Source organism: Lissotriton vulgaris, chromosome 3_1 (assembly GCF_964263255.1).
Source record: "Lissotriton vulgaris chromosome 3_1, aLisVul1.2, whole genome shotgun sequence".
Lineage (NCBI taxonomy): Eukaryota > Metazoa > Chordata > Amphibia > Caudata > Salamandridae > Lissotriton > Lissotriton vulgaris.
This window is the reverse complement of record NC_141689.1, coordinates 725,677,963-725,705,375: the sequence shown is the minus strand read 5'-3', so window position 1 is coordinate 725,705,375 and position 27,413 is coordinate 725,677,963. Positions and strand designations below refer to the sequence as shown.

The 27,413-nt window shown below is 44.6% G+C and overlaps 1 protein-coding gene across 1 annotated transcript in view; it reads left to right on the top strand.

The window, feature by feature from the left end:
• Window positions 1–27,413, top strand: part of KCNN2 (potassium calcium-activated channel subfamily N member 2) — a 553,541-nt gene that overhangs the window by 86,544 nt on the left and 439,584 nt on the right. The gene's annotated exons all lie outside the window — the stretch shown is intronic.

The following is a 27,413-nucleotide window of genomic DNA, read 5'->3' as shown; positions in this document are numbered from 1 at the left end:
ATAGGTTAGTAATTGTGGATTGTTGCAGAACATTATTAATGTAGTCTAAAAAAGCTTACTATTAATAATTTAAGATTCATTCATCTGCCATTTCGCAGTGGAAACGTTTTAACGTACAGTTAATTTTCTCAGTTGTTGCAATATCACTTTTGCTCTGGAGATTAACACAGTTTGAGATATGGAAATGTGAACCTTGCGGAGTGAGTGAGAATAGCTACATGAATGAATTTAAAAGCGCCATGAGATAAGAATAAGATACAGTCTATTGTAAAGGATTAGAAAGCTGAGCCTGAATAGCTGTGCCACGAGTGGCATTATAGCCTCTTAAAGGATATATGGCTTCCAAAGCCATATATCCTTTAAGAAGTTATAACTTGGTAGGGAGCAGAACTATGATACATTTGATACAACTGAAACCTTTTGTTGAAACCTAATTTTCACCCCATTGTAATCACTTGAGATGATTACTAATCTGTAGTTGCTTTCTTGGAAGTCACATGACATGGATTTCTTCTCCAGCTTTGCAAACGATTCGAGGCAGTGCCTCTGGAATACAGTCTTGAGGAAGGCATGGGCACTGGTTCATATAATGTTTCTTGTTCTCTTTAGACAGCTAATTGACATTAGGCCCCCCTCCAACTTACCTTGGGTTAAATTTCATCCCTCGTGGAAAACGGATCTATTATATTGACGCTCAGTCCCCATGTAATTGAAGTCAGTGTTACACTGAGCAGATAATTAGGAATCACTCACTGCGTTATAACATCAGCAGTATTATCTCTATCAAAATATGAAAAATCCACCATCCATTTTTAGTAAACGCATCATTTAGCAATTTGATTTGGATAGAGATAATCATGATTATGACACTCTTTTGTTGATTTTTGCATTTAAAGTTCCTTAGCTACAAAGGCTATAAATAAGACGGAGGGTAATTATAGACTGACATGACACTCTTTTGTTTTCAATTGAGACAAATCCCTGTCAAAAATCTAAATAAAGAAACATAATCTCATCATTTGAGATTGGTTAGAAGCCGATTTTCCAATAGCGTCAAGTTGCTTCATTAATATGGTACTTTGAGGCAATTTGCATTATTCCCCGACACCATTAAATTAACGCATTAATGCTGGGCTTGTTTTAAAACTTCAGAAAATATAAGATTCTATACAGTGACACAATAAAGGCATGCATTTGATTCAGTGCACTGAATCTGGGATCTTTAACTTTCTTATAAGATAGCTCTATAGACTCGATGTTTAAATACTGGTGTTGTCAATGAGTATAAGAGAAGATATATTGCAAACGTGAATACTGACACAGCAGTCATATTGCAAATGGTTTGGTATTGATCAAGTAGTAACCTTCTTGGGTTTGCTGGAGGTTTCCTCTAGGTGCAGCCCAGTGGCATTGCCCCTGCATTAGAATAACAGTCCATGGAATTCCATGCTTTTACCATAATTTTATCCACTTGGAGCTAGCTCGCTACCAAATCTCTGCGAAGGTCTCGTGGGGTGAAGATGCGGACTCTTGGAACAGCAGGCTCTGGCACCACTATCATGACCAGTTCCTTCTCCCTCTAGTCTTTGCAGTAGGTCGAATGGGCCCAAGGGAGAGAAGGCAAAGGCTTCACATAATATTTTGCCACTAGACGCCTTCTTACTTCCGCAGATGAGTAAATACAGCTAATGTTAGGTCACATCTAGGCTTTGCAAGCATTTGTTTTTATAACTAATGTCAAGTGTATCGGGGATCGTAGTTCTTGTTGGAGCAAATACTTGGTGGAACAACGTAGGAGCCATCACATTTAATGCTTCAGGATGGCACTTGTGGTCCTATATCACCAAAAGTAGAGACTGGAGCAACTTCACATTTTGTATATGGTATTGCTCTAAAAGTGCCATGAGTGTTTGCATGCCAAGGAAGCAGGCCAACGGTTTTTGTCTGCTTATGTGCCGCAACTATTGAATTTGTCATTCAATTTCTGGGGCTTATTAGTAAAGCGTTTGCCACTTGTTGAATACAAAAGATTTTTGGAATGTGTAAATAACATAGTATTAGCTTAAAAAACTCAACTATGTGCGTCACGTACAACCTGGATTTAGAAGGCATATTTTGTAGATCTAATCTGAACGCGATCAGAAATAATTTATCTATATGTATGCATGCTTATGAAGTGTATATTGTGTTTGTTCAATCTGAATTTCCAACCTGCCATCACAATCAGTGAAAATCCTTGCCATGTTAAGTGTACTTTCTAAGGGTTTTGCTTATGCTTTGATCTCTACATTGGCCACCTGACACTTCATTCTGATAAATTATTTTGTTCTAGTCAACTCTGTGTTGCCTGTAGCAAATTGGTTTAAAAATGTCCTCTTAACCGGGCGTGCAATGTAGAAGATTATTCTTCTGGACTTTTATCACTTGATAAACATGTTACAGTGTTTTTATTTATTTGTGATGCGATTTGTTTGACATATAACGAGAGAGTAGAGGTTGCATCAAAGAGGAACTCCATTGTGGGTGAGACGTGAGACGGTCAAGAAAAGGAAGACATACATTTCTACGCTGTACATCGAAGTGCAGCACGTGTTCAAAATATATACAATATATACGATGTTCGACTGGTGTGGGTTATTGCTGTCCGGAATCATTTTGAGTTAAAGGAGGTTGTGGTTTTAAGGGTGCTTTTGACAAATGATGAGTCATTGCAGATGATCTTGGGTTGAAGAGCAGTCATTGCAATGATCGGATCCCAGCAGGAAAAACTAATCTTGAGAGATGGTGAGGAAATGTTGTTTTTGTAGTTGAAAAGGGAGTAGGTGGTTTTTAGGGCGGAAAAAGGCGCGTGTACTGAAAGGGGCCACATGTTTGAGTGAGAGAGAAGTTGTTCATGGAGATGCACTGAGTACATCTGCTAAAGGCAACTCTTGTAGAGATTTCGATTTAGTGGGGGATTGGGGTGGTGTGGCAGTAAAATGAAGCAGAGGTGTGAGCACATGACTGTGTTAGTATTGTGGTATAAAAAGAGATTTTGAAGTTGGGATGGTATACACCCAACAGGAGGGACAGGATCATTTGAGGTTGGAGCAATCGTCTTGTGCTTTCAGTCTTTTGTTTATTATGGGGTGCAAATTATTTCACAACGAAAAGGGAATTTTACGATAGATATGTGAGGCAGGGATTGGATGAATTGCAATTTCTAAAGAGTTGCTAGAGGCGAGTTCTAGGACCGGGTGAATATCCAGATGTAAAAGCAAGTAGCAAAATGAAGGTCAGAATTAAGGGGGGAGAATTTTTATGTAGCATGTTGACTTGGGTACTATTCCATTCACCAGTTTTAGCAATACCTACAGTTTTATTGTACGCCCCTTACTAAATCAATAAAGAAAATATTTTAAACGTTTTATTCAAATGCTTATACTAACGCCCACAGGCAGCTGATGAGCCTCTAGGAAATCACATGCTGATTATGTCAATGTTTCTTCCAAAGAAATAAACACGTTTTTAATATGTAAAAACATTCTGCTCTAAAATCTTAAGTCTTGAGCTCTCCTATGAACTCCTGCAGTAAAACTGTGCATTTCCGTGTGTTCTAGTCACTAGTGATTGATTACCAGAGTTTTATGCCATCATTTTGTTTCATTATCAAAGTAAGAGTATTTAATTTAATTGGCAGGAAAAAAAATCTCATGATGTGTATTATAACCTAGTTTTCAAAACCGACCTTTGACATGAATTCCCTAAGGATATATTAGAGATGTCCTCGGTACTTCATGAAGTTGTCCTTAACAGTCAGATGAGAATCAGGATTGCAATATAACTCAGCTGGAAACTGAAGTCCCATTGGAATCTTATAGGGATTTTTCCCATGTTCGACCAAAGGAATATTGGAGGCTGGAGTATTCCGGATAGATGAACTACATCTATAATATATTTATACCGATTTGATACATTATGTCACAGATTTGTCATGGACACATAGTGCAAATACAGTGAGCCAAGAGGGAGAGGTGTGGCGCAGCAACAAGAGCTGCTGACTCCAGAGCGCAGGGCTCCCGGTTCGAGCCCTGGTACTGGCTGCAGCTCAGCATCGTGTGACTCTGGGCAATAGCTCATGTAATCTCCCGTGGGCCCCCAGCGCCTCGATACCCTTAGGGCTGATTAGTTTGTGCTTTACAAATGTGAAATTATAGCTTACAGAAGTGGTGCAGACATGGTGGGATCCTCAAACATACACTATTAACATGGGGACCCCTAGAGTTAAATGTAGGTAGAGAAGCAGGGGGAAGACAGCCATAAAGCACAGAAGAGATACTCTACTTATACCATTTTAGAGTATGCTGTACGTCATACGTTTTATCGACCACTCTGGCTAGACCACCAACATAAATATTCACATCATCCAAGATCATTTAGATATTATTTGATTTATTATTTTTTGTCTTTTCAATACAAATATATTAGTGCATTCACAAATAAATATCCTATCTAAAAGGTTATAGAAACATGAGATCCCACTGCAAAACATCCTCTCACAACATACAATCAAATTCAAACTCCAACATCCTCACGCAAACTGCAAATCCATACATCACATTTATCACAAAAAGCATAATATGCACCAAGTCCCCTCAATATATATACCAATACAGATTTATTTTTTTCCACCAACTCAAAAGAACAAAACCCACGAATTTGTTTTATAATTAATGTAACATCATAACAAAAGAACCTTCAGAATTAATATAATCAAACAAAATATTTTCACATCAAAGAAAACTTTTCAAAATAATTCATCAGTTTTCCAAAACAAGTAATCCAGATGTGTTCATTGAGGGAACTTATTCACAGTGCTGACGCGCGTTTCGGTGAAACACCCTTATGGCTGAGATACCCGCCACCCCCTCTCAACACAATCCCCAAAAGGAGGGAAACCGGAAACAGTTCTTAAAGTTTTTGGAAGTGGGAGGGAGTGACCCTCCCGGCCGTATTTATTAAACAAAATTAAAAACATTAAACGTTTCATGTTATGTACAATTTCATTAACACATTGCGATGTTTGGCTAACCTTAACATATTCTCTAATACAGAGGTTCTCCTAGCCGAACTAGCATCCTACAAAACATTCTCTAGAAATACTGAAATTGTACATCCTAACGTTTAAGGGCCAACGGCAAGGTCATAACCGGTGTCAAGATCCCTAACCAGACTTACCCCTCCCACTTGGGAGGGGCGACAGCACAGAGGCTTACCTCAAGTGCAACTACTAACAATTTCCCTTGACTTGACGGGGGCACTTAAGACTCGACGCCATTTAAAGGTCGTTCGAAGACTCGTGTGAGGTATCTAGAAGGTATCGTGGACCTCCCCCCACCCCACACAACTTACCGCATCTGCCGTCGCAGATGACACTGGCCCTGGGAAATTCCCCAGGAGGGGGCTGTAACCCCTCCTACAAAGGAAGGGGCCTTGACCGCCTTTCCTTTACTTCCGGCGACCCACCCTTAGACGGGACCGCCTCCCCACTGAGGGGCCAATGGCCACCTCTCCCGAGCGCTCCCATCCGTGTTGGGTGACGCCCACTCATAGGGATCTTCTAATTAGTGCTCACCGATCATGACCTTACCGCCTACCAAAAAATAAATACGACAATTCTTACTCAAACCTATGTAAACATTGGTCGCTACGACCGAAAGAGCATGCTTAAAGATACAACACTATATCAAATCATTTTCATCGTAAAAACCTACACGACATTCACCATTCTTTATTAGGCTCAACATCAAACTGATACCTTCACAGCCTGTAAACGAAACGGAAAACATATTTATAAATTCACTTTATTACAAAACAACTGGCTGTCCTCAGGGGCTGGTGGGTGGGTCAAAATTGGCTCTTCGTTCTGTCCCGAGCTCACGTGTAGCGAGGAGGTGCAACTTCGGAGCACAAGAACAAGAGGACTTCTTCCGGTCTTGCGTCTCTTTTTATCCGTCTTCAGGGCGGGCGTAAACCCGCCCCTGCCTGCCCCTAGGGCGGGGCTGGCTACGTCGGTGTCTAGGCCAGCCCACTCTAGGGCGGGAAAAGACGCGCCCCGGCTACGCCGCTTCGGGCATACCAGCCGAGACGCGCCTCCCGCCCAAAAATGGCTTCCCGGGGGGATCGAGGCACTCCGCCATACGTTCGGGGGGACCGAGTGGTCGCCCCTTTCCATATGGCTGAGATACCCGCCACCCCCTCTCAACACAATCCCCAAAAGGAGGGAAACCGGAAACAGTTCTTAAAGTTTTTGGAAGTGGGAGGGAGTGACCCTCCCGGCCGTATTTATTAAACAAAATTAAAAACATTAAACGTTTCATGTTATGTACAATTTCATTAACACATTGCGATGTTTGGCTAACCTTAACATATTCTCTAATACAGAGGTTCTCCTAGCCGAACTAGCATCCTACAAAACATTCTCTAGAAATACTGAAATTGTACATCCTAACGTTTAAGGGCCAACGGCAAGGTCATAACCGGTGTCAAGATCCCTAACCAGACTTACCCCTCCCACTTGGGAGGGGCGACAGCACAGAGGCTTACCTCAAGTGCAACTACTAACAATTTCCCTTGACTTGACGGGGGCACTTAAGACTCGACGCCATTTAAAGGTCGTTCGAAGACTCGTGTGAGGTATCTAGAAGGTATCGTGGACCTCCCCCCACCCCACACAACTTACCGCATCTGCCGTCGCAGATGACACTGGCCCCGGGAAATTCCCCAGGAGGGGGCTGTAACCCCTCCTACAAAGGAAGGGGCCTTGACCGCCTTTCCTTTACTTCCGGCGACCCACCCTTAGACGGGACCGCCTCCCCACTGAGGGGCCAATGGCCACCTCTCCCGAGCGCTCCCATCCGTGTTGGGTGACGCCCACTCATAGGGATCTTCTAATTAGTGCTCACCGATCATGACCTTACCGCCACAGGTCCGGATAGTTGACCGGCTATCCGGACCCCCCACAAGACTCCTACCTAAAGGTCATGTTTTAACGTTTTTAACCAAGCTAAGAAGTCTCCTATGAGTAACTCATTCCCCACCCTTGACAAATGCACACCATCCCCCAAATACATACTGTCATCATTAATACAACTATGCGAGATCGAATGCAATGTCTTGGAACGGAACAACCTACTCACTTTGTTATTCAATTTTTTAACAGAATGATTCAAAGCAGGGATCGAGATAGCCCCCCGCCACACTTTTCGTGGGATCATATGAGACCACGCAATTATGCACCCCGGAACTCTCCTCGCTAACCAACTTACCGTGGAAAGCATAGCCTCCAGGAGAAGTCGTCTACCGGTGGTGACCAAATCATTGCCCCCTAAATGCACTATGACTATGGACGGCGGTGACCTCATCCGCCCTAACAAACCCTCAAAGAATGCTTGAAACTGGTCAATACAGAGACCGCCTCTTCCGTAGAAGGACACTCTGTACCCGTATCCCCCAGGTACGTGAACCATGTCACCTGCTTTGAATACGTCTGCGGCCCGTCTCACGTATGAGTGGCCCACGACCCACACCTCCTTTCTCACAGCCGGTGATGTCTGACCGCTGGCCTGGTGTTGGGTCGACTGCATAGTCCGCCCTGCCGCGTAGGCTTGCGCAACTGAAAACAAACAAAAGACAAGAAGCGTGAGTATATGATTACAGCTTCACAACATGTGCAATCGCACATATCTCTTATAACAATTGGAGGACCAACGCCCCACTCGTTTCACTTGCTCTACAGTAAGACCCCTGGCTGTAGCTTCAGTGGCAGCCCCTATTCGAAAGGAATGGGTCCCGAATTCGCCCGGGTCCAAGCCCGCTGCGGCAATGGCCATTGCAAGCACCCGCTGAAACTGAAACCTCGTCAGCGGGGTGGCGTCTGCATGCCTCAACAAAGTCCCCCCCCATGATGCCACCCTTCGTGCTAGGTAATCTTCTAAACACTGTACCGGACACATGGAGGACCCGGGGGTCCTGCGAATGATCGTGCAGTCCCCCCTCCCATCTTGGTCGGTCTTGGACCTGAGAAAGGAGACAATCATCGCATCGCCCCTGATCTGAACGTGTTCCCGGCACAACCCCCCCACCACATCCTGTTTGTTTCTTGCAACCAGCTCACTTATCCTCATAGCCCCGTGAAATGCCAGCGTAAATGCAGTCCGGAACAAACACGTCTCGAAAGGAGACGAGCATGTGGTAGGGAGTGTGGCCAGCAACTGGGACAACCTATCCAGACCTATCGGTCGTCTCACATCTACTCTGCGACCCTCAAGGCGTTGCCACCCGCGCAGCGCCTTTTGTACTGCAAAAGACGCTGTTGGGTCCTGGATATTATGGGCCCTGGCAACAAAGGAAATGGCGGCACGATGCCTTTGGGCCGTAGCCACCGATTTCCCAGCCCTACGTAAGGACATCAGAAAATGTACAACCCACTCTTCCCGACCCCAAAGCCCCCCTCTCTCAGTCCCCAAAAAGGCTAAATAGGCCTGAAACGCCCCTTCATATGCCTTCCTTGTCCTGGGTACTAGACTCTCTCCCACGAGGTGACGAAGTTCGGGGCACCGAGAGACCAGAGAGCTTCGGGGAAGGGTGCCGGCTCTGGGTCCGCTGAAGGAAGGAAACCCGAGAAAGCCTGCATGTGAAAACGAGACAGTGCATCAGCCGCCTGATTCATCACCCCCGGGACATGTTTTGCTCTGAATATCACGTTCAGTTGCATACACAGTAGGACAATTTCTTTGAGCAGCCTCAAAATCAGTTTACAACGGGCTGCCTGACTATTGATGCATTCTACAACGGTCATATTGTCAGACCAGAACACGACAGAATGATCTCTGAACCCTTCAGGCCAGGTTCTCAGGGCCACCAGAATGGGAAACAGTTCAAGGAAAGCAATATTACTCGTCAGCCCCTTCTCGTGCCACCATAGGGGCCACCTTTGTGCAGACCATTTTGTGCCGAAGATGGCGCCAAAGCCTATGCTTCCCGCTGAATCTGTCCATAGCCCAAGCTCCTCGGAGGATACGGCTGGCTTGTTCCAGACGACTCGACCATTGAAGTCCGCCAAAAATGCTAACCAAATACGCATGTCCTGGCGGACCTCGGCCGATAACCTCGTGCGATGATGACCCTCCTTTAGGCCAACCATTGCTTGGGCGATTGAGCGGGAAAAGGGGCGGGCCATTGGGATCACTCTCAAGGCAAAGTTCAACTTCCCCACCAATTGTTGCAACTGATGCAGTGTAACCTTAGATGCAGTTAAACATACTTGGAGGGCTGCCCTAAACTTCAACACTTTGCTAGCTGGTAAACGGAAACACCCCTCCCTAGAGTCCAACTCGATCCCCAAAAACTCGAGGCAAGTCGTGGGACCCATAGTTTTACCTGGTGCCAATGGCACGCCAAAATGACCCATCAACACACAGAATTCAGCTAAGGCCTGGGCACATTCGGGATTTCCGGCGGGGCCAAGGAACAGAAAGTCGTCAAGGTAGTGCATTACATTTCGGAAACCCGTTTTCATAGTGAACACCCATTGCAGGAAAGTACCGAATTTCTCAAAATAAGCACATGATATAGAGCATCCCATTGGCATACACCTATCCATGTAAAATGACCCCTGAAACCCGAATCCCAGAAGACGCTGGTCGTCTGGGTGTACCGGGAGCAACCGGAACGCTGACTCGATATCTGATTTCGCCATCAACGTCCCGGGCCCCAGGCGATTCAAGATGGCTACTGCCTCATCAAACGATGCGTATCGCACCGAACAAAGCTCTGGATCAATTGCATCGTTCACCGAAAGACCATGTGGAGCAGACAGATTATGGATCAAACGAAACTCACCTGGGTCCTTCTTGGGGACCACCCCTAACGGAGAACAGACAAAATGCGGTACCGGGGGTACACTAAACGGGCCGGCGACCCGTCCCCGGCTAACCTCTTTCTGAATTTTCTCTTGCACTACAGATGTATGTTGTAAAACGGAAAGTTGATTTTTGCACGTCCCTACACCCTGAAAGTCCCCCACCGGGATGCGGAAACCATGTGTAAAACCGTTCCGCAGCACCCCAGCAGAAGTACGATCCGGGTATTCGCTGAGCCAGGGAATCATTGCCAAGGTATCAATCGGGGTTGGTAAAGGCGCCCCTCGGACTATCTTAGACCTGTTTGGCGCTTCCCTTACCCCCATTCTCACTCGTTCTGGCTCTGCACGATGACTCAGGATGGGACGACCCACAAGTACTACATTCATGTTTGAATTTACACGATCCCGGAGGCCTGGTACATTTCCCCTTGTTGAAATTAAAGCAGAAACCCTTTTTCCCTGTATTGCCTGCGGGTCTCGAATAATCGTCGGTGCTCGTACTTGGTCGAAAGGGCGTCCCCACATTTTGGCGGGAGTAATCAACAACATTGCTCCCAACCAATGGCATTTTTAACATTCCTGATTCTTTCATTTTATCCCATGTCACAGAATCGTAACAATCCCAAGTCAAACTCTTGTTATGCTCCTTTTCTTTCCTGAACAGATTGTCATAACAGAACCAATGGTTACCTTGATACGCTGTCGAGTAACCCATAATTCGTGATTGATAAATGGGAAACTCAGGAAGCAACTCGGGCCTACGTTCCCCCAAAATCGATGTAAAAATACCCCACGCATTGCCCCAGTTGCCAATATTCTCATTTACCTTGAAGGCGGCCATTTTTGCGCGCCAAACACTTGGATGCATTAGGTCCTTCTGACTCTTGACATGCTCTAACTCATAATGATCGACAAGCAAGGAGAATATATTCACGTATTCCCCCGCCCAAATCTTTTCTTTTATTGCTAAGGGAACATGCTGCCCCAATCTTTCTCTACGAGAGGGTGCTGACTCGTCCCTTGCGATCGGCAATGGCCGCTTACCTGAACCGGATGCTGCGTCTACCACTTGCGGCTTTTCTATCACCGCCACCGGTGCGGTCACCTTGGCTGCTTCTTTATCCTTACGCAGCTTTCTTATCAGCGCCTGTGCCTCGGCAGCCATGGCGCCCTCAGTACTATCGCCCAACCACGCTGCTAGCTGTGCTGCCAGCTCGGGGGGCATATCCTCGTTGGATGTCGGGGCGATGACAACGGGGATTGGATTCCCCTCCATCGGTAGCGGGGTCGGCACCTCGAGCGGGGCAGAGGGAGCCGGGACACTTCCCCCGGCTGGAACCCTTCTCGGCCTCTTAGGTCTCCCTCCAGCCGGTGGTTGGCCCGATCCCTCCTCCCCGTCTCGCTCCGCCAGCCGCTTCTTTATGTCGGACATATCCTTAAAGAGGGCCCGAACCATCTGCTCAGTCGTCATTCTCTTTGCGCCTTTCTTGGGCATCTCTCCGACGAAGTATCTAGAAGACAAAGAAAAAGATCAAAACGCTCAAAATTGGCTCTTCGTTCTGTCCCGAGCTCACGTGTAGCGAGGAGGTGCAACTTCGGAGCACAAGAACAAGAGGACGTCTTCCGGTCTTGCGTCTCTTTTTATCCGTCTTCAGGGCGGGCGTAAACCTGCCCCTGCCTGCCCCTAGGGCGGGGCTGGCTACGTCGGTGTCTAGGCCAGCCCACTCTAGGGCGGGAAAAGACGCGCCCCGGCTACGCCGCTTCGGGCATACCAGCCGAGACGCGCCTCCCGCCCAAAAATGGCTTCCCGGGGGGATCGAGGCACTCCGCCATACGTTCGGGGGGACCGAGTGGTCGCCCCTTTCCATTCTTTGGGTATCACCTTCTTCAGGGCGCATATGGTGTATATTAGACTGAGAAGCCAATGGGACCTATATTACTAAAGATGGAAGATACTGATATAAGGAAATCTCCTTGGCGAAAACACTAGGGCCACTACTTGTTTTCAGACAGAGTACTGCTGGAAAATGACTAAAGAGCTCTAAGTACTGCGGTCCATCAGGTTGTTGTGGAAGCACAGACACACGAGATGTGTTTTTGATCAGGGTTGTTTGATATGGAGCTACGTTGTGCTGGGGCTAGTCTTTAAGTAAGTCTAAGCTGAGGTAGGCTCCTCCTAGTTTCTCAATTAGGCCGCGCAGAAAGTGAATATAATTGTCGTGTTTGTTCGGAGGACGCTTTGATTGCTCATGGGGCCAGCTTTGTAGCAAAATATCCCGCTCCATGGTGTTTAAATTTTGGGACGTAACAAAGAAGAATTCCCTGAATTAAAAGAAGTATGTTCCATGCAGCGGTGAAATAACAGTTCGGTACTGTCCGCAGCTCAGCATCGTGTGACTCTGGGCAATAGCTCATATAATCTTCCGTGGGCCCCCAGCGCCTGGATACCCATAGGGCTGATTAGTTTGCGCATTACAAATGTGAAATTATAGCTAACTGAAGTGGTGCAGACATGGTGGGATCCTCAAGCATATTGACCTCCCCTTTGGAACACCCAACAAAACTGCCTGGAATGCCCCCCCCAACCTCTCATGCCAAGTCCCATTTGCTATCCATTCCATCCTCAAGATCATCGGTTTCCAAAGTGTTACCCACGATCACCGGGGTAGAGGAAATGTAACCCACTAAATACCAAATGGTTTGGGAAGCCATTTAGACACAGAACACTCAGGATGGATGTGATAGAACATCTTACTAAGGTGTGCTTTCAAACTGTGAAACGCCAAAGAACTTAATGGAATAATTCAAAGGCAAACGTGAAAAATCTGAACTTTGGGTTTGCAAAACCGATGAATTCATCCTCCATAGTTTGAGTCTTATAAATAGTTTTATGGTTCACTGTCCAACCTAGGGCAGATTCCAGTTTCACCAATATGTGGGTATGTTGTGAGTGAGCAGCTGCTTGCCGTGCTTTGGTGCTTCTCTGAGTCACTGTTGCTTGCTGAATAGAAATGATGTGTTTGGCTTCAATCCTTCATTTAAAAACATCAGCACAGGGGATCTTTCATAGAGAGTGGTGCATCCCCTCTTATACTGGGCTCCTGTCCTGAGGGCATAAGCCTGAAAAAAATAATAAACTGCTATTCAGTCAGTCATGGACATTTCTGGGAACTAATGATAGAGGGCTTCAGTTCAGGCGATACTGGCTAGAAATAATGGCGGTCTGGAGTCCATGAATGGTAGTGGGCCTCGTAGCACTCTAATGATTCAGGATGTCATTAATGGAATTCCTGAAATGGTCGACGGTGAGGTGCTTCAGACTTGGGAACTTTCTAAGCCTGCATAAAGTAGAAAGTAAAAACAGCAATCCGTTAAATATTTAATTGTATTACTTAACATAAGTTCTTACTTTTGGGGATATGTGTTCATAGCCAGGATAGAACACATTATACAGACAAATTTCATATTTTATATTGGATTTAAAGTTTCATATATATTTGGAAAGTTCTATGCAGGTTCTATATAGATCTTTATCAGTTCATAATACTCACTTATTTAAAATCTGGACTCAAAGTTGTACTAAGTCAAATAAATATTCATAATATTATTTATCCTTTAGAAGCTACTCCTCGCTGTTTATCATGCTATATCAGTGAGTGTTGTCCACTTTGAGGCATACTTCTCTTTTTTTAGATCTGGATTAAACACCACTTAAGCTGTCTGACAGACTTTTGTGAAAGAGAAAGCCACATGACATCCTCCTGTGAATTGGACAAGGAGTCCATCACCTTCAGCCATTGCTTGTATGTTACTCATATTTTAGATCAACCCACAGGCCAGTCATTCAATGAGTGTTTGGAGTGTCTGTCATCTTGAGTGATGGTCTTCAGCCTATTTACAAGTGTTTCCACATCAGGAAATAGTATGCGCTGACGGACACAGGAGAATATTTCCAGATATCTTCTCTGGTGCTGTTTCCAGATACTGTTGTGCTCAGTGCAGGTAGTAATTCTGGTGCACACAGAGGCGGACGTCCCCTAGTGGGGCCGGAGCGACAGCACCTGAATCACGCTCAGGCCCAGAGCACCACCGTATAGTAAGAGGTGGTCTCAATGCGCCAATTCTTAAGAACACACACAGATTAAAGCATAGGTTGTGTATTCCTTGTCTGGAGTTTGAGTGACAGGGCTGGGGGATTCCAGGAGACAGAATGAGTCCGCCCTGTGGTGAATAGAGAGATCTGCATCTAGATTGGAGAGAGGAGTTGTATCTGGGACCTGAATATGACTGTGCCTGCCCCCCAGTGTGCTGGCTCCACCCCCTGTGGTTAGCCTGATGTCCCTGCCCTGCACTGTGAAAGGAGAGAAGGAATCATGTCAACAAAGTGCTCCAGGGCTGTGCTTTCCCTCCACAATGCTGGCTCCACCTCCTGTGGGGCGTCTGATGTTTCTGCCTTGCACTGTGAAAGGAAAGAAGAAGTCTTGTCAACAGAGTGCTCCAGAACTGGTTTGGACTGGGCAAAGGCCCCTCTGCCCTCAAAGGACTAAGGATTCTGGGGTATAAATATTGGGACCCTGATCCCAAGAAATTAGATTACTTTTGGACAAACAAGAAGAAACCTCTGCTGAGGAGAGGAACCTGCAGAAACTGAGGAGAGACTATTCCTAAGCTGAAGTGCTGCTTAGGGGAGTGGCCTGCAGTGGTTGCCTTACTGCCAAAGAGAGGAGAAAGGAACTTTGTGTCCTTTGCTTTCAACTTGTGAAGGATCTCCAAGGGCTTGGAAAAGAGCTTGCCTCCTGCTGAAGTCTCGGGGACAACAGACTTCAACCCCAAGCTCCCCAGAGTTCTTTTGGAAGTGACTGCGGCTGTTTTTGGCCTTCAGAGGAACTGCATGTCGCAAGGAGCTGGAAACGCGACTCAACAAAGAAAAGCGTGTCGCCGTCGCTGCTGCTGCCGTCGCACTTCTGAACAAGGGTGTCGCTGCTAGAGTTGTCGCACTGCAGCGCATCGAGAGAAGCCTCTCGCAAAGAAGAGGAAGCTTGTCGCCGCCTCTGCTGCCTGCTGTCGCACTTCTGAACAAGGGTGTTGCCGATGGAGTTGTCGCACTGCACCGCATCGTGAGAAGAGTCTCGCAACGAGGTAGAAACGTGTCGCCATCGCTGTTGCTGCCGTCGCACTTCTGAACAAGAGTGTCACAGCTGGAACTGCCGCATTGCACCACATGGAGGAAAGCGCCTTGGATCCCCGAGAAGAGCGCTGCCGTCGGAGCTGCTGCCGTCACATTTCTGAAGAAGGATGTCACCGCTGTAGTTTTCGCATTGTGCGTAAGCTTCACGCAAATGTGGGAGAAGAGTGTCTCAGCTGAAGCTGTTGCCGTCACACTTCTGAACAAGGGTGTCGCCACTGCAGTCCACACATCGAACTGAGAACTTCTCACATCCATGGAGAAGCGTGCTGCATATGGAAGATATTCACGTCTTTATTTCTTTGCACCTGAACTTTGCCGCATTTCCCTCGCTGCAACATTGCTTGTCGTGGAAGCGCAATGCATTGTAAGGTACATTGACGTAAAGTGTCGCATCTTAAGAATTGAACTGAACTAAGCTAAAACTACCATCTTAAAGTAACAGTATTGTGCATTTTTGTCATTAATTGTCTTGTGGTAAATCTATATAAAGTATACTTATTTTTGATATAAAACCTTGTGTGGTGTCCATCTGTAGTGTTGTCACTGGTTTACTGTATGTGGTCACAAATACTTTACACACTGCCTCTGAGATAAGCCTGTCTGCTCGTGCCAAGCTACCAAGGGGGTGAGCAGGGGTTATTTAGGAGTGTAATCCCCTTATCCTGACTAGAGGCAAGGGTCTCTATGTGTCACAAGTACCTATCTGTGCCAACTAGAGACCCCCAAATCTAACAGGTACTAACAAGTAAGTTATGCCAATTAGGTATAAACTAGTGTTACCATATTTAGAGAATGGGACTCGCACACTTTAGCACTGGTTAGCAGTGGTTTTTGCTGGTTAGCAGCAAAAACAAGATCAGAAAAATGGTGGAGCAAGGCAGAACATTGGAGGGAAGACCACCATAAAGCTGATGGGGCTAACGATGGTCTATACTCATTGCAGTTTTTAATGGTTTCATTACTTTCTCATCACTCTTCTTTTTCCCTGGATCCTCCTCCTGAACACTGCGGTTGTTGTGTTATTTGATACTTGCTCCTTAGTGGTGAACACCATACAGTGGCTCCATCAAGGATGTACGTGCTATGTCTTTTTCCTGCGATTCCGACGGAATTCATTAATGAAATAGCACTGAAGTATGTGAGACGTGCAGTGATGATGCTTGGTTTATAACAGAACTTATTTTCTTTTACATCTGACTTTGAACGACTCTCTTCCTGCACAAGTGAAGTGGAGAGGATGTGGTGTAATGGACAAAGCTGCCGACTCTAGAACGGGGAACAAGGTTCCAAGAGTCTCTGCGTCGACTTACCATCCTCTGATTCTCCGCATATCGCCCAATCTCCCTGTGCCTAAATAATGCGTCCTTGTGTAATGTAACTGGTGCTCATGTAAAGCGCTCCTGTTATGCGCTCCAATACCTTCAGGACGAGTTCACACTATATAAAAAACAAGTTTAGTGTCAGCACTACTGAGTACCACGAAAGCGAGGGCAGCAGAGGTGCTCTGCATTTTACCTGCTTTCCATTGCACCGCTGTCCGACAAAAAAAATGTATTGTAGGCTTCAAGGAACTGGAAGAATTTTTGAATTCCGTGCACTATAAAAGTAAACATTTTTAATCATGGGGTGACTATTGTGTTCAGAAAAATGTATTGGATTGTACAGTTATTTCATGCCTTCATTACATTTTTGTCAGTCTGTTTTCCTCGTGCTCCTGCTATTCACAAATTAAGTTGTGCAACAGCTCTATGCGAAACGTGCTCATTAATGGTGAGCTAGGGTGCTCACCACTAATGTGGTATACGTTTAGAAATATGAAGTGCAGTCATGAGAGAGTTGCAGGTACGCACGCTGGTTGATTTTCAACTTTGTATAACATATTTAATTTTTGTATTCAGCGAAAAATGTTGCATTTGATTACAGAGCATTTACATACCACAGACTGGCATTTTTCATATCCCACTGATGCTGGCTCAGTGTGGGCAAACAGTTTAAGTGCTGCATAAACAGCCAGGTCGGGTTATTGCTGTACCGCTGCCTGATGTACTTTACAACATCTCCAACCAGGAATGTGTGTACCGTGAATTATGCTGCTCTTCAGTTGTACATTTTGTGTAGGTTGAAAAAATGCAGTGCCCTATGTGTGCTTTCCCAGTTTGTCTTGCTCCTTGAGATTAACTGCGGATAAGGGCGGCGGGGGGGGGGGGGGGGATTTGGGGGGGAGGCAGAGTGGGGCCCGGGGGGGGGGGGAGAGAGAGAGAGCGAGAGAGAGCAAGGGGGGGGGGAGAGAGAGAGAGAGAGAGAGAGAGAGAGAGAGAGAGAGAGAGAGAGAGAGAGACTTGAGTACACGTATTACTTGTATGTCACTTATATATATCCAATTAAAATTTAGTTATGGGTACAAAACAAAAACTAAACAATTTAAATTTATCATTAATGGTTAGGTAAACAAACCATAACTTGTGCCTTTTTTCATGCACTGCTTATAACTTCATATATGACATCACTCTTAAAATTACATAATTGATATCCCTGATGGCATCTCAAATGACTTACTTTCTTACTTCACTGATTACCTCATCCAATTTCCAAATACTCTACCATCAGTCATGCAACAAGGGGATTTTCTGCAAGGACAGTTTCAGTGCCCAACCCCCTGAGCAACCAACTCTCGCTGCACCCAGCCTTTGGCCATGTGCAGTGTAAGTTGTCCACAGGGTGCAGCCTTTGGTCAGATCCTATGGACAACCCTCCGTAGGCAGCCAACCCCCATTCCACAAGGCTATCAGCTGAGCAGGTTAACAGCAGGGATTGATATACAGCCAGACCATGACCCAACCCTCCACATGAAGCCACCCCACCTGCTCATGGCCTTCAGCAATGCCCCACAGACTTTGCTTGAAGGCCACCCAACCCACCCCAGGTGCGCAACCCACACTGTGCACTGCTTTCATCCATCCACAGCGAGCTGTCTACAATGAGGGTTATCCGCAGGGCCTGGCCTCTAAACAGTACTTAACCTTCCATAGGCCTTCAGCCCCCCAGCACACAATCTGCAGCTATGCGCAGTGATGCTTGGCTGCAGGGGTTGGCTTAAGACTAGGACCTGTGTCAAAACGTATGGCTTGGACGTGCGCAGAAGGGTTAGCTACAGGGCCTGACATTTATTGAGGACTTTCACCAAATCCTCTGCAGGCAGCTGATCTCTGCTGTGCACAGCCTTTGGCTGGGGCACACGGTCTCACCTCTGGCCATGCCTTGGTCCTAATCTTCCATGGCTCAACGGTTAGAGGCGGCAGACCCGGAGGCAGAGGTTGACCGGGGATTCAATTTCAGACGCGGCCGGGTGCAGGACCAATGTCAGCGGGCCCGATAAATCTTCCATCGGTGCCACTCTAACCATAGGGTCCCGCGCTGCAACTCTGGGCAATAGCTTGCTTAATCTCCACTCCGGCCCCATCACCACCGGGGATGCCTGGCTGCACCTTGGTAATGCCCAGTAAAGGGACCATCTCACAGGAAAAGCCAGGACGGGTTCCCCAGTGGTACAGCACTGGGATGCCTCCGGGTAACCTTGCGCTCTATAAATCCAACATTCATTCATTCATTCATTCCATGGGTGGCCAACACTCGCTTTACATCATCTTCATCCATGCACAGGAAGAATTGGGTGCAGGGCCATGCTTCTGGCCAGGCTCTCTACCTGAACCTGCATGAGCCGCCAAATTCCTGGTCAGACCCTCCATCCCAGCCTCCTGATTGGCCATTCAGCAGGATAGGGCATGAGGATTGGCCTATGGCTAGACCCTGTGCCCAGCCTAAAGTTAGGGTGAAAAAATCGATTGAAAATGTTTACTAGATTTTTAATAGTCACAAATCCTGCCCCTCCTTGGGGGACACCATGTTTCGACCTATAACTCTACAACCTACTGCAGCAGAAAACCGGCTATACAGGCATACTCTACTCAGCCACAATGGCAATTTGTTCTTGTAAAGTCCACTGGTTCGGATTATGTGATCAAGGTTTACAAGGTTTACAGTGTTTACAAATAAAAAGCTTTGTTTTGTGCAGATATCTAAGTGCATCGATTTGTTTTGAATTTGGGCTCGCAATCTCTTCTTTCTAATAAGGCTCTATGACAAATGCAGTTGGTTCTTCCCTAAAAATGACCATTGAGCAGTTTTCAGCAATTTTCCTAGTTCCTATGCATGTTAGAATGTGAGAGGAGAAGTTCATTGTATTGCACTTACAATGTACTGGTGAGCTTCTGGCGTGGCCCCATAACTAACTATGCCTTGGAATTTGCACTTTTCTGTAAAAACAAATGCCATTGTTCAGAGTCCTCATACATTAGATTAACCCTCTAATATAGTACTCATCTTTTGACCTAACAATTCATTCTTATTTCTTGAAGCACATTCAACAAAATCATACTTGATCCTTTTTTGACCATTCAGTGGCAGCTGTTCATATTAGGAGTCCCTTAAGAGTACCACATCACTTGTATTCAGCAATTATATTCAGCTACTTCCTTGTCTCTTCAAAAAGCATAACTGTGTATACTTCATGTTGTGAGAAACTGGGTTGTTGTTGACTGGTGTTTTAGCTCTGGTTAAGCAACAGCCACAATCGCTGCCAGAGTGAAACATAAAAAGTCACTTAATAAACCTGTGCTTAATCCTCTGGTAGCTTGGCACAAAAGCAGACAGGCTTAACATAGAGGTAATTTGTAAAGTATTTATGCAGCACACAAACCGTAATAATGTGAAAACATCATACAAGAAAAATCCTACACCAATTTAGAAAAGTAGAGTACTTTTTAATAAACTATTTGACATCAAAACAATAAAAACCCAATCAGTAATCCAGAGGTATGAATTTTGAAATTAGAAAGTAAAAACTAGTGCCTAAAATACCAAAGTGCCAACAGTGGACATCTAGTCAGGCAAGACCGGAAGAAGCTAAAAAATGCTGCTAACCATGATAGAGCGTGGATTGGATGCAAAGACTGGATTTGGCTCGGCCAGTGCTTATCTTCGGACTTTGAAGATAATTTATCACAAATTTCTACATTCTGAATTAGTCACTTTTTTGGAAGTCTAAAATCTCCAGTTGGATGTATCCAAAGAGTTTCACGAGGCTGCATATCATTTTGGCGAAGAGCAGCTGAACACAATTTGCTGCTGTGGAGAGGAACATAGCAGGAGCTGCCGCAAAGTCAGGCCACTTGGTAATGCACCTTTGGCGTACAGACAAGCAGGTTCGTCCTGGTCTTCCCTACCACCACCAAGGATCGAGGACTGGAGGGGCACCACTTGGGGGATTAGGATTCACTTACGCTGGGTCCTGGTATGGTCTCAAGATGGAGGGAGCCTTTTCTGTTCATGAGGCTCTGAACAAGAGGCCAGCAACTAGCCCTTGGAGTTGCTCTGGTAGTCCTGAGTGCAGGTGATCAAACAGGGCTCAAAGCAGCAGGGCAGGACTCTAAGGGTTCAAAGCAGGCTCCAGGCAGCAAAACGGTATCCAGGTGCAGCAAATAGTCTTGTGGAATACACAGCAGGTACTTTTCACTTACTTGACCTGCAGAAGGATTCACAGAAGACTGAGTTTAAGGGTCCTCATTTTATACATGGTGTCCTCTTTGAAGAAGAAGTTGCTAGAGAATTCTTTTTGAAGTACATGAAGTATCCTGACCCCCCCCCCCCGCCCTTGCTCTAAACTGGCTGCATGAACAATGCAGGAGTGGCAAGCACTTTGTGTGAAGGCAGAGCACAGTTTATTTAGTTGCAAGTGGGCCTATGCCCAGCTCCTTCCACATCCTGCCAGTTGATGGCCCATCCGGCACACCTAATCGCTATATGTTGTGGCTGTCTGGGAGGAATAAACAAAGTCCAGCAGCTGCCAGGTACACCCAATCATGTGATCCAGGATAGGCTACAGGCACCAAATAGTTTAGGGCAGGAAAATGCCAATTTTCTAAACTAATAATGAGGATTTTTATTACAATTTCTCAGACACCAAACATGAAATTCTTACCTGGTCCCAATCAAAAGTTAGCTCCTATTAAATGGAATGAGGTAACCCAATGATATCCTATGAGAGAGGTATGCCTGTGTGTAGTGAAAAACGAATTTAGGAACTTTTCATTACCAAAACAAGTAAAACATATAAGTACATGTGCACTCTTATAATCAAAATGCACCCTGCCTAAAGGGCTGCCTAGGGCCTACCTTAGGGGTGGCGTATATGCAATATGAGGGTAGTTTAGAACTTAGCAAGATGGTTATATTGGCAAGTCGAATTAGCAGGTTAAAACTTCATTCAGTCTGAAATGGCATGCCTGGGACATTTTAAAAGGGGCTATTTAAGTGGGTGTCACAATAAGTGCTGCAGGCCGACTAGTGGTATTTAAATTACAGACCCTGGGTAAATGGTATGTCACTCTAGAAGGGACTCATAAGTAAAATGAATATGCCAGTCAGATTTTAGCAAATTTTACCATGTTTAGGGGAGAAAACACAAGCACTTTAACACTGGTTAGCAGCAGTAAAGAGCACAGAGTCTTTCGGCTAACAAAAGCGAATTTCAACAAAAAGTGGAGGATAAAGGCAAAAACTTTAGGGAACACCACCCTAAAGCTGACAGATCTAAAAAGTGTATATTACAAAGTGTCGCGTTTATTTTGATAAAAGTCAGTGGTAGGTTTTATGTTTCTTTCCCTTCCTGAATGATGTGCAAAAGCATCTTAAGTACAACATGACTAAGACAGACTGGTGCTCTCTAAATGAGCTACCCCAGCACCTAACGTGCAGATTTGAGATTTTCATAGAATCCTGTTTTGCTATAACGGTGGTCATCCAGACCTCGAAATCCTATCTATCACAGTTTAGCATCTATTTATTTAAACCTCCCCAGAAACATCTCTCAGCGTCAAAGACTTTATTAATAAGGTATATGAGATCTGATGTACAGACAAGAAAGTCGCAAATAGTGAGTCCAAGAGTGGATTGACTTTTTCATGCCTGCCTTCAAAGCATCCCATGGACTAATAAGTTGCATTACTAGATTTCCATATACTGGGAGTTGCAGAACAACCTGCTGAATGATTAATAATCAGGCAAGTTACTTTTGGTGGGCCCAGCGATTAGCAAAGGAAAATGCTGCTTTAAAATGTTTCCCTTGTAGGAGAACATTAGATGGAGCAGGCAATAGTCTTGTAGACTTGTGGAACATTAGGCGGAGCAGGCAATAGTCTTGTCACTTGCGGCCACGTGACAGTTTCTAAAGGGGAATCGATAGCTTCCCCATTGCCAATAAGTTACCACCTCCTTGAGTTATTGGTAACCTTTCAATGGTTTGCAACCTCAATTGCGGTTCACAAACAATTAATACATTTCAGTGCATATTGAAAATAATGGATTTAAAGAGGTCTCTCTCTTTTTATGGTCTGGCTTGACCGCACAACGGTCCCCAGAAAATTATGTGAGCATCACTAGAAAAGGACTTTGGCTCCACCTACCTGTTGGGGGCCGGGAGTATATGCATATGTTTGGATTTGGCAGAAGTTGTCTGCTTCCACAAAAAGTGCTTGCCTTCCACACAGCTGTGATTATTTTGTTTATTTATCCAGCTGCCTGAGCTTGAATTTTTAGGGACACCCACATGACACTGTAAGGCAATTAAAGTTTCTTAGCATAGTAGACCATTTATGGTGTTCTTCTTTGGAAGCATCACAAATGGGAGGAGGGTAATCATGAACCTATATGGATGTTTATATCTGGCTAACATTCACCTGACCTTTTAACTTACACTAATAATATTTTACAGTGCTTACACACATATACATATTCATTAACATGATATTTTCTTGTAATACTTCACAATACCATAAAACATTCCTTTGAAGCCAAACCTATTGGCATTGCGCATGCTTGTCTTATCGACGGTGCGAGGTTTAAGAAATTCCTTCTTGCCTCTGCAAAAATCAACCTTGAGAACCTAGAACAGTCTTATCAATGTAGGTGTCTTCTGCAAGGGTTGATTTCATCCACCAGTTCTCAGCTATTTAGCTATGCCTTTCAAGCATAAGCTCATTTTAGATGAAAAGTGGCATTTCATTACTTTTTAGACCTACCCGATTAGCACTCACTCCTATTTCTGCTCTTAGAAGGTGGTTCATCGTTTCCTCTACCTAAAAATTTCTACATTGATAGTTTATTTTATGTTACTCGTGTCCAGTGTTGGTCCGCGAGCAGTAGCGGCTTGCAGTGCGAGTGCTGTTGGGCGGCGGGGTGGGGGAGGGGCAGGATGGGGACTACTCCCCACCATGTCCTGCCCCACCCCGCCCTACCACCCCACAGCACTCCCACTGCAAGCCGCCACTGTCCTCGAGGGTCAGAATCATGGCAGACTTCCAGGCTGTCCACATGAGATTAATATGCCCATGATGATCTAAGCTAGAATTGTTAGATGGTCAGGTGGTCATCCTAAAAACATTGAATGCCGCAGGTCTTGTGGATACGTGGGGGATACCCCTTATTGTAGCCTGTTCAAAGTAGCTGTTCCCAACCATGTAATGGTATGACACATTAACTAATGGTTATGCCCGTATCCGGTTTTCAGTAGCATTAACAAGGAAAAATGAGTAGAGATATTTGTCAGTAAGAAAAATGAAAACAACTCCAGGCAGGATACTGAAAAGATTGAAGATCTAATCTTATTAGGGTTTTTTTATTATTTATTCAACCCCGTCATGCATATAACAGTTGTATCCAACTCCCGTACTCACTTTTATTAAAGTTAAATTGCTTCAGTTGCCTACACTCGCACAGAATAGTAAGACTGCGAAAAACGTAATACAACCCTCCCAAAATTGTTTAGTAGTTTGTAGGATCTAAGACCATATTTGTGAAGCCTAAAAGTTTTCTAAAATTAATATTTCCCACTGACCCCGATATCTTTCATCGAAAAGCATTTTCTTTAGTTGTCTTCTGCCTTACTTGTTGAAATAAACATTTCTAGCTGGAAATATTGCCTCCTGACTACTGATGTTTTTTCATTTATGACATAAGTTAAAGCTTGGAAAAAATTGAAATGAGCGTGGAGGAAAAGAAAGATAACTACTGAAATATTCATGACTGTTCTGGTTCCTTTTTTTGTAATTACAATGACAAGAAGCTAACCCAAATACAAGATGATGTAAACAAATTAATTATTGAAAAGAAACACACGTGTGTAACGTATAGCAGTGGCTGTTACTGAAGGGTAACTGGGGCACGAAAACATACTCTCTTATCCCTTGGCCGATCCAATTACTGGAAATTAGCTCGTTTGTCTGGACTCATCTCGGAGCATAGATGAAAAACAGACTACATATTTATTAGCTTGTCTGCTGTGACTACTTGATACTCGGTACTCAAAGGATAGTTTGTTTTCGGGAAATCCGGTTATCGTGTGCATAGAAAAAAGGATATTTACTTAATTAAATGTTCGCTCTGTTTTCAGGAGCCAAGTACTATTGAATTGGCTTGTTGAATTTCAGGGCCCAATGTTCCTTGGCTTGCTATGCTGCTTGCGTCACTTGAAAAGGGACGGAGCTAGTAAAGTGAAAGAGTATTGATGATGAAAAGTTACCTAGAAAGGATGTACTTTTAGCTACTAGGGTGATAGTAATAACTCGCGTATTAGCAACAACTCCTGGACAGTGTCTGTTTTCAGTGAAGGTGGTGGCAATGAACGAGATTAGAACATGTCCCTATGACGTCGTCCTCCTTGTTAGATGTCTTCCACTGGGCAATGCATATAGTTTTGTATTTTGCTGGTGATGTTTTCACGTTCTGAAACAATCTGTTAGGTGAACTATCAGGCATGCTCAGTGTTGGCGAAACATAGTGAAATTGTTGTACTGATGGGACGTCTAGCTTCTCCCCCAAACCAGCAATGAAACCATCCTCTTTTGCAAAAACGATATATTCTTAAGTGCCCAAACACTTCATGTTCACACCCACTTTACAGTAGATTTTGTAGTTCCCGTTTTTTCTTGGACAAAAATTGTTCCACTGTCATCCCGTTAGAGTGCTCTAGTATTTGGTTTACAATTTGCGTTTTTGTATAGGGCTCATTTGTGCCAAAGGGCTGTTTCTGAACACTACGGAATGTATCATGAAGTAATGGGAGGTTGACAAACAATAGTGATTCGTTGAGCGGTCAACCACAGACTGCTGAAGGCATTTTAGGTGTTATCAAAATCATATGCCTGCCAGATAAGGGTTGATTTGAGTCTTTCAGATAGAAGGTCTGTTTCAAGACAATTGTGTGTCAGTAGGAAGTTTCCTGTGTTGCTTCTTGCTCTCATTCTTTTCAAACATGGTTCTGGTACTAGTGAGATCAGACCAACACCCTACAACTAAATCTGTTGTCTTGTAACACCTTGGATTGTAGGCTAGTGACAGACTTTAGTTAGGTTTGCAGATCTAGGAATTCTCCTGCTTGATCCTTGTGCTCCTCAGATCAGTGTCTGGCTACTGTTTTAGGATAAGGAAAGTTTGAAAAGACGGATCCTCTTGCTCACTTTTTGGGCCAAAACTGTGGAAGTCACTGCCCCTTGAGGTCAGACTTCTTTTCCTCACCTCACTTTCCGAAAAGTCTTGAAATTGATTTTATTCTCTTACATACCAGAATGGTTTATGTGGATCAGAACTCCAGTGGCAAGACGCCAGATGGAGTGGTAGTGCACTTTGGGAATCATATATTGCATAACTATATCACGTGCTGCCCTGAAACGAATATTACAAATGAATGAATGAATTAGTTCATTGAAATTTATAGAGCAAAACAAATAGCTTCAGGTGGTTTCATGGTGCTCAGACCAGACCACATCCCATTGGTCTGAACAAAGAAGAGGCTGCAAGTGTTAGGTAGCTTATAAAAAGGTAGGCTATTGTCTTAGTGATTCAAATTAAAAGGTAAAAAGTTCCAGGACTTGACTCTGAGAAAATGTTCAACTATTTGAAACCTGGAGACACCAAGACGAACAAGGTTCCATAATGTTATGTTATGTTATGTTATGGGGGGGTTTTGTATAGCGCTCAGCTACTCCAAAGGAGTGTCCCGGCGCTTTCAGACCAACAGGTCAGCAACTAACACATAACACAACAGGAAATAGGACCAGTGAAACAAGAAAACAGAAAACTAGAGACAAAACAACCAGGTTTTAAGTCCCTTTCTAAAAGCAAGCAAATTGGCAGTGCTGCGGAGTGATAAGGAGAGAGTGTTCCAGAGCTGAGAAGCAAGACGTTTGAAGGAGCGACCACCAGTCCGGGCCTTCTTCACCACTGGCACCACAGCAAGAGAGAGAGTTTCTGATCTCAGAGCCCTAGTAGGTTTATAAAAGGCTAGCCTTTTATAATGCAATGGGAAAGCTAGGCAATAGGTTTCTTACCATTTTAAAGTAGTAGATGTAGTTGGAATGAGACACAGCAGCTCATCAGAACCGAACCCATATTGCCTGGGGCAAGTAGAGAGCCCCCGGTCAGAACACCTGATGGCATGGGAACCTGCTAAAACTAACGTATCTGTCTCATTGTAGTTCACGGTCTATGAATTATCAGTAATCCAGAACGCAGCAAAACCACTTTGACAGGATGACTAAGTGAGTTCCAAATTACCACTGTGAATGATGCCTATATGAGTATCATCCACATAGGAAAAAAGGATACCCTGGAGAGGGTATTAGCCTAGTACACAAATAAGATTTGTGTCCATCTAATCAATCAAGGTTACTTATCATTGGTGACTTCAACTATCGGATTAACAACACCGATGCAGGTCCCAAAGATTTGAAATTTTTGAAGCTATGCACGGGCTCTAGTGAAAGGATAAAAAGAAAGGAAGAATTATTGAATATCCTGGTGAAGCACTGGATTTATAAACAAAAAGAGAAAGGATAGAAGGGAGAACAATTCAATATAAATACTAAAAGAAAAGGAGAATACCAGAGCAAAGGAAGAAATATGGACAAAAGAGTGAACTACTAAAGAAATTACAACCGTGTTGAACCCATACCTAGACCAGGCTATAAAAAGATACTCCTGGGTTTAGAGATTCCTATGCATTACTCTGACGGGTCTTGAAGAAGGTAGTTTCCAATACCGTTTATTCCACCGAAACGTGTTGACCAAGTCTATTATTGAATCCTACGGAATGTACTGAATCCACTGAGATCAATAGATAAACAACTGAAACGTGTTAACTCGTACAGATGGAGTGTATTGTGTGAAGAGTGTGTATGTAGTATGTATGTATGATGTAAGTTGCATGCT